Here is an 11,826-nt window from a genome sequence, read left to right as displayed (position 1 = left end):
TGCTCCGTGCAGCTTGATTGTGCAGGCGAGCGCTCCCTCCTCGCATGCTGCGGGTGGTGGTGCTGGGGGTCCTGCCGGCGCGGCGGCACCCAGCCGGGGGGCCGGGCGCCCCCAGCCCGTCCCCTCCTGCCCGGGTGCCTGCCCCAGTGCAGCGACGCCACTGCAAAACCCTCCCCTGTACATAGCATTTTTTCCCCCCCTTTTCCAGATGTAAGATAACATAGTGATGCATTCATAATAGTGCAGAAATATTACTTGAATGCAGTTTTCAGTATTTCATGCACCAGTAAGTAGAATATGCATTTGTCTTACCGTTATTTACTGGTTAATAGTTTTCAAAGAAAATGCGGAGAGGAAAAAAAACAAAAAAAAAATAAAACCACCAACCACCAACCCGCTTGCTACAATGCATGAAGAGGAAGCGCGTGCACGCACTCAACCACATCGCACTGCCACCATGGCACTGGTGTTGCACTTTTTTTGGATGTGCCTCATTCTGCCAAATGTCTGAGGGAACCTCGGTGCATCCAATAGCCGTGACTTTGCTCCATCCTCATCCTCCTTCCTAAGCCAGCAAACAGACTCGAACCGTTTGAACTCTGAGCCCCATTGTAACATAGTGTGACGTGAGAGCAAACCTAAATATCTCCTGCGCTGTTCTGTAGCCACGCGTAACCTGCAGTCCTGGGCCAGGCTCCGCATGTGCGTTGGACTTTCTCTTTGCTGCCTTTTGGGGTGTGTAGTGTTTTTGTTTTTTCCCCCCTTTTTTTAGTTTGTTTTTGTTTTTGGTTATTATTATTTTCCATTTTGGCTTTTGCTGAATGGTGTCATTGAGGCATAATGGAGGCTGCAGTTCCTATGGCAACACATTTGCACATTAATGTGCACACCAAATCTCAGCACTTCAGAGAAGCAATGTGTGACGGATAATAGCATTTTGGGGAGTGCGGGGGGGCGGGGGGGAAGCATACTTATTATCTTAACCAGCTGCTTGTTTGATAAATGTAGATGGCCTCACTGCAGCCTTCCATAAAAGGTAATTAACTGCTTTAATGATGTCAGATTTGTGAATTGTACAATGCAAAAAGCAATGCAAAGCAGATTCGGCATGTGTCTGTACCCGGTATGTATGTACAGTGCCTGCCAACTAAAGAATAACCAAGACTACAGCTTCTTCTAGCCTGAAATATCAACTTTTATAACTTATTTAAACAAATAGCAACTTTGCATGAGTTACGTCTTGGGGAAGAAAAAACAGTAGGTTTTAATTTTTAAAATGTGGTATCAGCAGTATAAAAAAAACATTTCTGGCTGCACTTAATTTGGGGGGTGGGTGGAGGGATTCAGCTCTGTTAATACACTCGAAGGGAAAACCCCTTTAATTTAGTTCGGGGGGGGTTACTGTTCTGTGAAGTATTATGCGTGTGGGGAAAAAAAGTTATCACAAAGCAACTGATAAAAAGGACAGAGCGTAAGTTACTCTCGCTTGTGCTTAGGAGCAGGATAAGCGCCGCGGTGTGTCTAGGAGCGCTCCGCAGAGAGGCCGAGGGCGACTCAAACTGGGGGAGAGGCGGCAGGGCAGGGCGGCGGGGCTGAGCCGCAGCGCCCGGGACGCAGCACGCAGGGCTTAAACTGGAGGGAGCCCTGAGGCCGAAAAGCCTCGGCGGGGCAAGGGGAGGCTGCGGGGTCGCGGGGCGCACGCCGCCTCCCGCGCCGCCCCGTCCCGCTCCGGGCTGGCCGCGGGCTCCTTTCCGCCTCCGCGTCCCCTTCCGCGGGTGTCGTCCCAGCAATAAGGGAAGGAGGAGGATGACGAAGGCGCTGTAGCAAGAGGCGGCGAGTCTAATTAGCAGAACTGCTTTACGGGGCACTATATTTTTAAGTCTTTCTATGCTGTACATTTCTCCTGAAGCTGAAATAATGTACTGTTGGTAGGGGTTTTTGTATAGTGTACAGAAATGGGCAGAATATTTTCTTGCTGCTTTCGGTGATTTATTAACCTGAGTAAAATAGACAAATATAAAAGTGTTAGCAAAAGTGAAAGAAAAAACACAAAACAGTTTGTGCCTTTTTTAGTTTATTTTTCTGTTGCTATATAATCACTGCACTAAAACCTTTCCAGAGGAAAAAAAATTGCTAGTCTCTTAATAAGGGAGGAAAACATAAAGCCTAAATTGAGCATTAATTTTTTATTGGGATATTTAATTAAGAGAATGTTGCTGGTTTTATTTGATACCTGTGCCTTTGTAATAACACTCTATATCCTGTCAGAAACACCAAAACTGGAATAAAGCCCACCAGATCCCACAGACGCAGAAGTACCATCAGGTTACCAGTATTTCTTTTAAAACGTGTAAACTCTTAACTGATTATTACAGTATCTGATCATGCTACCTTTCGAGTTGCCTAAGAAAGGTGCTTTTAAAACGTGCAGCTTCCGAGTGCTGCCTGCATTTCTGAGTGGAAAGGTCCGATTCCTGCAGCCCCAGTTGTCCTTCCCAGCGCGCTTCTAGTGGCCACGAAGGGAAGAGCGGAGGGACTCGCGTAAGCCTTGGGTTGGGTTTCTGGCGTTGCTCGGTGAATGTGTCGGCTAGTAAAACTGCTTCACGTTTAGGCGGAGGGTGTGCTGAAGATGCAACGTCTGACAGCGGGGCCAGCGCCTGCTTTACTTGCTGTGCGAGGGGTTGTCCTAGCAGCGGGCGCTGCGCCAGCGTCCTGGGAAAGCTCCTTAGGGGACCAGGACCTGGACCAGGAGCAGGACCAATATCTGTGTAGGCGCCTCGAAAAAGCAGTGGGAGCCTTTGCGTTGCCGTGGCCCAGGGTCCCCAGCCCGCGGCTGCCCCAGCCACGGCAGGTCCCGCTGAAATCGGTGGAAACACCCGATTTGTCTTGAGCAAAGTGGCGTCCCCAGGACACGTAATATTTGGCAATAAGCTCTGCAGGAAACTTAGCCCCTGGACGTATGCAGGCCAATAACGCTGAGCAATCAAAGCAACAAGGAAAGTGGTTTCTAATCTTTCTTGAAACCCTTGAACTGGTACTCCTCATAAATTCATGCCGTGTTTTCCCTCCGTGGCGCAGACAGCACCTGCAAGGTGCTTAGGAATGGCAGCTAATTCATCTCTGCTGCGAGACGCACTTTGCTCTCGCCGCAGAGGCGCTGGGGGCAGTGCCATCAGCAGGCTGCGCTGGGGTGGCTGCGCTTTCTTTCCCCTCGCGTTGCTGTTACCGCGCAGCACTGCGTCTGACCGTGCCTTCACCCGCGCGCTCCCGCTGGCTCATGGCGAGCGGGCGGCCCACCGGGCCCTGCTCACTCGCCCGCCCGCCCGCAGCCGCCGGGCGGCTCTGCCGGCCAGGGACGCTCTGTGGCGAGCCCCGGCCGCGGCCAGGAGCTCCGGCTCCGCGGGGCTGCGCGACGTTGAGGCGGGTGGGTGTTTGGGCGGCCGCCGGGCTGGCAGCGTTGTCGACCCCGTGAAACCGGTTTTGGTTGGCGCGTTGTGCGGTTCCAGCATGAAGCTCGTTTTAAAAGATGTTTGTCTGAAGCGACATGAGTTTAACTGTAATACAAAGAGACTGTAGTGATGCTCTGTGCGCTTAAGGTCTGAAGAGCTGTAGCGCTGACGTACTGGTTTGAGCGGTTGTTACAGGCAGCGTGAAACAGGGCGCGAGTCGCGGTGTGTAAAAGCGGGACCAGCATTTGCGTTGCGGCAGCAGTACTGCATGCGCAAAGCCACCGCACAGTGCTGTACCAGCTCGCAGGGCACAAATCCTTCGGTTTCCTCCGACAGGCAAGCGCGGATGCGCCCGGACTGTGCGCGGCCTGCGGGCCGGCTCGGCGGGCGGCTGGCGCCAGCGTGGCCTGCGGCGCGCTCCGAGCAAACCGATGGGGGCGAGGACGCCGGCCCGCCCCCGCTCTGCCAGTGACTGCTGCCACCTGGGCAGTCGTTTCCCCGCCTGTAAAACGGGGGCGGCAGCTTTGTTCGCAAAGTCTCGCGGAGTCTCGGCTCGCTGCACGTGTGAGAGGTGCAGGACTAAGAGGGGGCAGGCTGCTCCTGGGCTCCTGCTGCGCCGGCCGCTCGCCTGCCCTCCGCGGGAGCCGGGTGCCCCTCACCTCCCTTGCGGCGAGAGCAGAATAAGGCCCTGGAGGCTAAAAAAAAGAAAAAAAAGAAAAATCGGTGAAAGGCCCGTAGCTGGAATTCCCAAGTGAATTACAGTTTTACTAAACCTTGTCACTATATTTGCTGCCGTCCCTTGTTCCGCTGAAACTTACCCGTCCGTGAGCTAAGTCTTCTGCCCTTTAATTTGCCGGATTTTTTTTTCTGACTAAGGTGCAAATGGATAGAGACTGACTGCAGGGATTTCAAAATTGCCAAACACACAAGGGCAGGAAGCAGCTCCAGTTACCTCTGAATTAACAGTCTAATTTTAAATTTGTTGGGAGCCTGTGTTTCATTAGAGCTAGTATAATGCTATTGGTATGCACTCTATTTAAAGTTTAATAAAGGCATTTCAGTTCCAAGCTAACTGGAGTCTGTGGTAGAATATGTGGTACCACATGGAGAGAATGAATGGATGCAAACTACTAAGTAAGTTTTAACGTGCAGAAGGATCATTTTCTCCTTTCTTTCTCACTCACACTATATCCACACAGATCCTTAAGCAAAAAAAAAAAAAAAAAAAAAAAATTGTATGTTCTTGCATCCTTCAGTAATAGAGACTATGCACAGAGATTCTTTTTATCTCCCACTGAAAAACCGCTACCTGAATTCTCATTTTGAGTAGCTTCCATTGAAAATAAAATAAGCTAGAGAATAATTTGAACAACAGAGAGTTTAGTTAAAACACAGTATCATTTAAAACAGTAAGCTCTAAGTCAGCATTTGGAGTTCAATCACTGTTTCAAATTACTGTTCAGTGCTGTCTTTGTGTTACACGATGGTCAGCTGGGGGGAAGAACATGCTTTTAAAGTCTAAATAGTATAAGATGGAAGTTTTTGAGACCAAGAGCATAACAAATACATAATGCAACTGTAAGTTTATTTCCAAGTAACACATGTTTGAATGCGGACGCAGCTACTGCTATGTAAGCATAATGAGCATCTAGCTAACATCATTGTTTTCAATTTCTTTTCCTCCAAAGCTTAGACTTTTGACTTATAATATGTATATTTGCTTTTTTTAAATATATATAATTAGGTTTAACAAAGCATCTGTTGCTTTGTGGGTTGTACTTATGATTGTGCTGGGCTGTTAGCTTTAAGCAGTTTGTGTGCTTGTGTTATTTTATTAAAGCAAAAGTCTTCTTGAGACAAATGCGGTAAAGGTAAAAATCATTTTTTGTAGTGTTAAGCAGATTGTGCGGTATGCATTTGGAAAATGTCCAATGTTAGCTGAAAAAAAACTGGGGCTAAACTGCTTAACAGAACTGCTCGTGTCTAAGGCAGTGGCTTTCTAGCACATGGGTTACGGGCTTAACTCATGCCTAAATAGAAACTCAGATTCCCCTGAACAACCTCTTACTCTGCATCTCTTCACCATTGTACAAGACCGATGTGAAATTAGTCTTGTGTTTTCTATGTTCAGCATAGTATGTACTGTACTTTGTAACAGGAAGCGGCTACAAGTCCTCAAAGAAATAAATATGAACATATTTTAAAACAGCAATAATTACCAATGTAAAGCAAATGAGCATGTTGGGGAGAGACCAGGGAAACAGTCAGTGAAGATGCAGCTGCGAACACACTGGCGTCAAGCGCTGCTGCTGTGGTGCCTGGGGAGCAGAATTAAGTGCTGTGCAAGGCCATCGGTCTTCGAGACTGGGCTTCACGTTCGCAGAAAACTTGCCCACGTAGGATTACTCCGCCTTACGGCGGAAACTGATTTAAACATCCTAAATCCTTATACAACGCAGTTTTCTCATGGTAGTCTTCAGGGTAAGTTATTGCAAACACCGTGCCCAGTCAAAGAGAGCGAACCTTTCAGCAGATCTAAGAAAAAACTGTCACGGTCACACAAGAAGGGCAAATGTTTAGTGCAGCAGTCTCTCTAATCCAGTGTACACTGCTGCTACTGGGACTCAACAATAGCAGAAAACAGAATAACTGAATCTACTTTTCCACTGGAAGGAACCAGTAACCAGCTCTGTCGGAAAACTGTGCATACTGTCAGCGTGCGGCAACACAAACCAGTTCCTACAGCATGGCAGGAAAGGGTATATATGCAAGTTAGGCCTTGGTATGTCCTTAGGCGCTTGAGTTCCAGCGCGCAAACTGTCGCTCCCGGCGCAGCGCGGTCTCCCCGCTCCATCTCCCGTTAGCAGAACGAAGCGCTGTGTTATCCGTCAGCTCCGAGGGAAAGCGGTGCGTCTCTGGGGGGAGTCGAGCGAGGTACTGTGAGCGAGCGACTCGGCGGTACTTAAGTTCTGTTCCTGATGGCCGCTGTAACTGTGAAAATTAACCAGACCTGCTGTGATAAATTTGGTTATATAAGGTTTATTTGGTTAATTTTTTATAAGTGAAAACTGAAAAGATGAAAGAGAATTGTAATATGAAAGCAACTGCTGTAAATACTGTATGAATGAATAAAATCTAAAACTTACGTCAGTTTTTTCCTAACCTGCATCGCTGTCGAGTTACTGACCCTGCGTCCGGCCCTCACCGCGTTTCAGAGAGTTCCTGCGTTTTGTCCGGCTCCGAATCCAGCACAGACAAACACCAGTTGTTTCCCTGATAAATAGGAATATTTTATGTGTCATGCCTGTCCTTGGATCACTTTTCCACGCTGTTCCAGCTCACTGACTAATGCTATCGTGTTTAGAGGCGTAAATGTTCTTGGAGCTGCATATAATAAATCCAGCGGCCCCGCACGGCCTCGTGTTACACGTTTACGGTCTGCTAATGCCAGCTTTGTGTCGGAAAGCTTTCATCGCGCCTGGTGCTTGGGAAGCGCCCGGCCCGCGGGGCTTCGCGGTGCGCTTGGCATCGCCGCCGGCCCTGCTGGTTGTGCGCTTGCTCCCGGGAGCCCGGCCGAGAGCCGAGCTTCGCTGCGGCTGCCGACAGGCCTTCCCGGAAAACGTACCCTCCCAACACAAGGCAAAGCAAAAACCCACGCCGTGCCCTCTTCCTGCCAGGAAGGACGTGGAGTAATAGCGGGAGTGGTGCTGGTGAGGACTTTTCTTGGTGGAGATGCACGTGTTTACGGAAACCCAGGTTCCGTTTGGGAAGCGCCGGCTCTTCGTGGAGGTTGTCTGGCCGAGCCGCCAGGGAGCAACGTGGAGCATAAGGTCAAGGCGTTTGCAGTAAGACTCCGGCCCCTGTCGCTTGTCTGCACTATCGAGATGTACAGCCACCCCGCAGCAGCTTCTCGCTCCCGGGATGAGTGTCTAATAAATACAGCCCCACTGGGGACAGATAGTGGCATTTAGGTATTGTGGGACTTCTGGAGGGGGCAACTATAAAGTCATTCACTTGCACAAGCTGCTTTATTGCAAAGCTACCAACCACCCCAAAAAATGGTTTAGCAAAATGAGAGAAGAGTGACAACAAAAGCCGTGTTCATTTTAGAAGCTGCACTGCGCAGCTCATGTGCCTTAAAGCACCTTCCTTAGCTGGCAGCTGGGTTCTAACTCTCCACTTAAAAGCAATCCTGGCTGGGGAAGGCAGGCCCCACAGGCTGAGCGGTCAATATATTTTTGAGTTGATCAGAAATTTGACATCAAATTCGGGTGACTCTTTTTTGTTTGGTTGCCCAGATTCATTTTCATACGGAGTCTTTAAAAACATGACCCATAAAATTTGGAAGTATTTATCAAAAAAAAAAAAAAGACTAGTCAATTTTTAATTGACCGTTCTTGGGCAACGTGGGGAAGAATACACCCTTCATCCATTTTTACCAGGAAGTGAAATTTTGTGGTTTGAGAGAAAGCCCTAATCGACCTCGGCCCCTGTCCTGTCTTGCACTCTGCAGCAACGCTTGCTTTTGCAGGACTAGTGTAGACTGTTTCCCGTCTGGGGGGGGAGGCGGGAGGGCGAAAAACCTGCCTTTGAACTCGTACCTGAGCGGAGGCTGCAGATCTGTCCGTGGAAATGTTGAAGGAGCTAGCGTGGCGGAGACTAGCATGCTAACCTGAATACCCTTTGGACGGGCAGAGCCGGTATGAACACGTAACACGTGTTGCCTGGCCCGTTCCTGGGCAGGACACGCACGTTTAAGGGTTTTAACACACCGACTGGGGCTGAGTGCTGGCCCCGGGAGAGACTCTCGTGCTCTTCTTTCCCACACCCCCAGCCACACAGACCCTTTCTGGCCGCCTTTCCTTCCCCTTGCTTTGCATAATTTTGTATAAATTATTAAAATTCACTGGGACAAGGGCTCGCCCCTCCCTAGCCCACCCTCCCCGGTGCCTGCCCCCTGCCCTAAGAGTATTTGGGACTTTGCGATGCCTTCCCCTCTCGCTGGCTCCCTAGCACGCCAGTCACTTATATGCATCTTAATCCCTCCTGAAAAAGGGGATGCGACAAAGCCAACGCCAACCCGCCTCACGCTGCCGTCCCCCGCCGCAGCGGTGCCCCGCACACGAGCGCGCGGCAGCTCCACGCCGCTGGCTGCCTTTTGCACAGAGCAACCAGGGCGCTGCAGGCAGCACTGGGGGCCGGGGCGGGCTGGGGAGAGGACTGGGAGCACTGGTCCCTACTGGGGAGGGGGTAAAGGCACGGTGAGTGGGATGCGGGGCACACTGGGGAGCCGAGGGCCACGTGGGAGGAGGCCGGGGGGAGCCGAGGGGCTTGGGAGAAGTTGGGGCATTGCAGTAGGGCGGCTGTGACCAGCTCGGTGCTCGCTAGAGGTGGGTGTCCCTGCTTGACCACCTCGTATGAGTGCTCCAGGTAATTTGGAGCACCCTTAACAGGTCTAAATACCCAAGTCCCCACCTTCACAGCTTCTGCCTACTCCTGAAGGCCTCAGAGGTGCCTCCAGCACTCTTCGTGTCCCCATAGCTGCATGGCTCAGTGCCTATTTCATATCTAGGCTTCACTGGGAGTCACAGATTGGACCTGCTCATGCTTATCTCACCAGCAAGACCTCACTGGAGGGATGTATGTCAAGCATATCTAATGCCACAGAAACCACACAGCGGAGAAGCACAGCCCTCTCATCCAGCAGCCTCACGGTGAAGTACTCAAACAGCTTTCAAGCCCACGGTTAGTGAATTAATTAGGCCAAGTAACATGGCACACCTGCAACAGGAAAAAAAAATGGTGAGATCCTCATCACAAAATAGTCCACTACTTGGGTTTAAGGAAAAAAAAAAAAAAAAAATCTGTGCAGTGAGCTAGTCTAGCACCTTCCTCCAAAGAACAAATTTGGCCTGTATTTTGGAAAAATGCTCTAATAATTAGGGCCTCATGTCTCTCATCTCCCTTACTACACCCTGACAAGCTAGGTCGAATCTAACATATATTACTATTTTGCCAGGAGAAAACGTAAGGCTGTGACTAGCAAGCTAAGGTGAGCATGTCCCTGCAGTGGGACGGGGGGGGGGGGGGGGCGCGTTTGGCTAGGTGAGATATAGTTCCTGCTCAGCAGCCTGGCTGGGATGGATGTTCTGAGGTGCCCAGCTCTTCCCAAGGGTTTTCGAGGAATCCCCAACACTTGGCATAAAGTGTGGATTGCAGCAGGACAGAAAGGAGGATTATATGACCCAATGTCTGACGGTTGCTTTTTCTCCCCGCCCCCCCCCCGGTACAGGCTCAGGGGCATTCTGAATAGGCGAAGCAGGGTGTATGTGGGATACGCTGAGTGTGTCGTAATGACGGTGGTTAGCATACTCACCTCAGCGAGACCTGCGGCCTGGGCTCAGCTGGAGGACGCCCAGTTTCACCGCTCCAGGTTGCACCTCTGTTCCCAGTCGTCGGCTGCTCCCATTGACAGGCCAGCCCACCATCGCCTACCACGCTCACAGAAAACCCGCGTATGTCTGCTTGGCTTCAGCCAAACGAGCCACTGCTACATCTAGCCATAGCCAGGGTCTGCCTGGAGTACTCCTGAGAGCGTGCAGGACTCAGCCTCGTTTCTTTGGCCTGTTTGGCGGCTCTCACCACGCTTGCTGATAGTTGGTGTCTTTCCCAGTTTCCAGCTCTGCTCCCTTAAGCAGCTCCCTTTTTTACAGCACTACCTGCTCCTCAGTCATACATACATAGATATCATAAATACTGACTCTTCCTTTCTAATAAGTAGGAAAAAGTAGTGTTTTCCAGTGAAGGTGAATGTGTCTTTTCCCAAAGACTGTGTTGCAGCTAATTACAACATTGGCAGCCAAAAAAAGCAAAGCAAAACAGACTGTTGTTACTTCCCCATCACCTCAAGATATAGCCACACTCTTCTGGGAAGCAAAGACCTCTGTGAAAACTTCCTTTTGAAATGGATACCTCATCAAGCAGGCTAAGCCACCGCAGGATGTTTGCTAAGCTTGCTGAAGTCCTCACAGCCCACACGTTGGCAATAGGCTTATGTATCATTGCCAGGACAGATTCAGCATGTGAACCCTGGCAGTTCTTGCCACCTAAGTTTTCCAGGTTGATCTTGCCCAGGAGATGACGCAAACCCCCAGAGAGCCTGTCCAGGGGGACAGCTGCATCTCAACTCTGTCACTTAACAGCAATTCTATTAAATGGGGTGATTTCAGCTATCAGTATTGTAGGAAGTTGGAGCAAGAAGGTTTCATGTATGTGGTCACATGTGCGCTAACGCAATTTCTTACAAAATTTGTACCTCTTGAAGAAATTAACCCCTTAATTTCTCTGAGCTACATTTCCTTTCTCTTCTTTGCTTGACTGTATTTGTAACTTCAGTAAAGCAAGTTCAACACCTGAGGTCAGTTATACCAGAAGAGAAATGAGCACTGTAGGGAGATTCATCTTTTCTTCATATGGATGTCTGAAGCAGGTCAGCTGAATCATGCTCTAGACGTGCTCGTTTCTCTGCATTAATGACTAGTCCAAGGTGTCTAGACCAGCTCAGTGGTAGACGTCTGCACGATAAACATCTAAGGTGAGATAAATCCTGACACAATGTCTAGCTAGAAAAGCTTAATTGTCCGTGAAAACTCAGGGAAGCTGAAGGACAAATAATGTCTATTTTATCAGCAGTGTTCACTGGGGCTTTAAAGGTAACCTGAACTTAAAGCCTTAACAGTGAACCCTGCTCCTAGAAATAATCATCTGGCATGTTTGTTAATGACTCAAAGGTTTGGTGCTGTGGTAAAGACAAATTACTTGCCAAAATTCAACCAGTTTATAGATTGGTCCAATTCCTACTGCTTCGGTTACCTGCATCTGCTAGGGAGAAGTATGAAAATCAATTGATCACCAGTAATATTTATTTTACAGTCTAATTACATTCTCTTAGATTTTTTTTTCTAAGCAGGAAAGAACTGATAGAGTAGGACAAGAAGAATAAACAGCCTAATTCTTTGTGTTTCTCTGCAGAGCACTAGGTGGGATGGACGCAGGGAAGATTACAGCAAACCAAATTACCTTTCCTGACTCCTCTTTATTTGTTATATCAGTTGTATTTTGCTTTGTAGTTACCTTGAATAATAGCCATAAAAAAATCAGGATCATTCTTCCAAATTACAGCTTCCAAATTCTTCCATATTGTTTAGGGCCTATATGTTAGCTGCTGGGCTAATTGCTAACAGATGCTCCTAGACGAGTCTGAGTTGAAGAGACCTTGATTCTCAAGCCCAGGGGAGAACGGTCTACAATGAACGTAGCTTCTGAGATGAATCTTCTGCATGCTCTTCTTCTTTGTGGGAAGGTGCAGAAAAGCAAG

Source organism: Apteryx mantelli, chromosome 5 (genome assembly GCF_036417845.1).
Source record: "Apteryx mantelli isolate bAptMan1 chromosome 5, bAptMan1.hap1, whole genome shotgun sequence".
Taxonomy (NCBI): Eukaryota; Metazoa; Chordata; class Aves; order Apterygiformes; family Apterygidae; genus Apteryx; species Apteryx mantelli.
The sequence above is the reverse complement of the archived record's forward strand: the minus strand, read 5'-3'. Positions refer to the sequence as shown.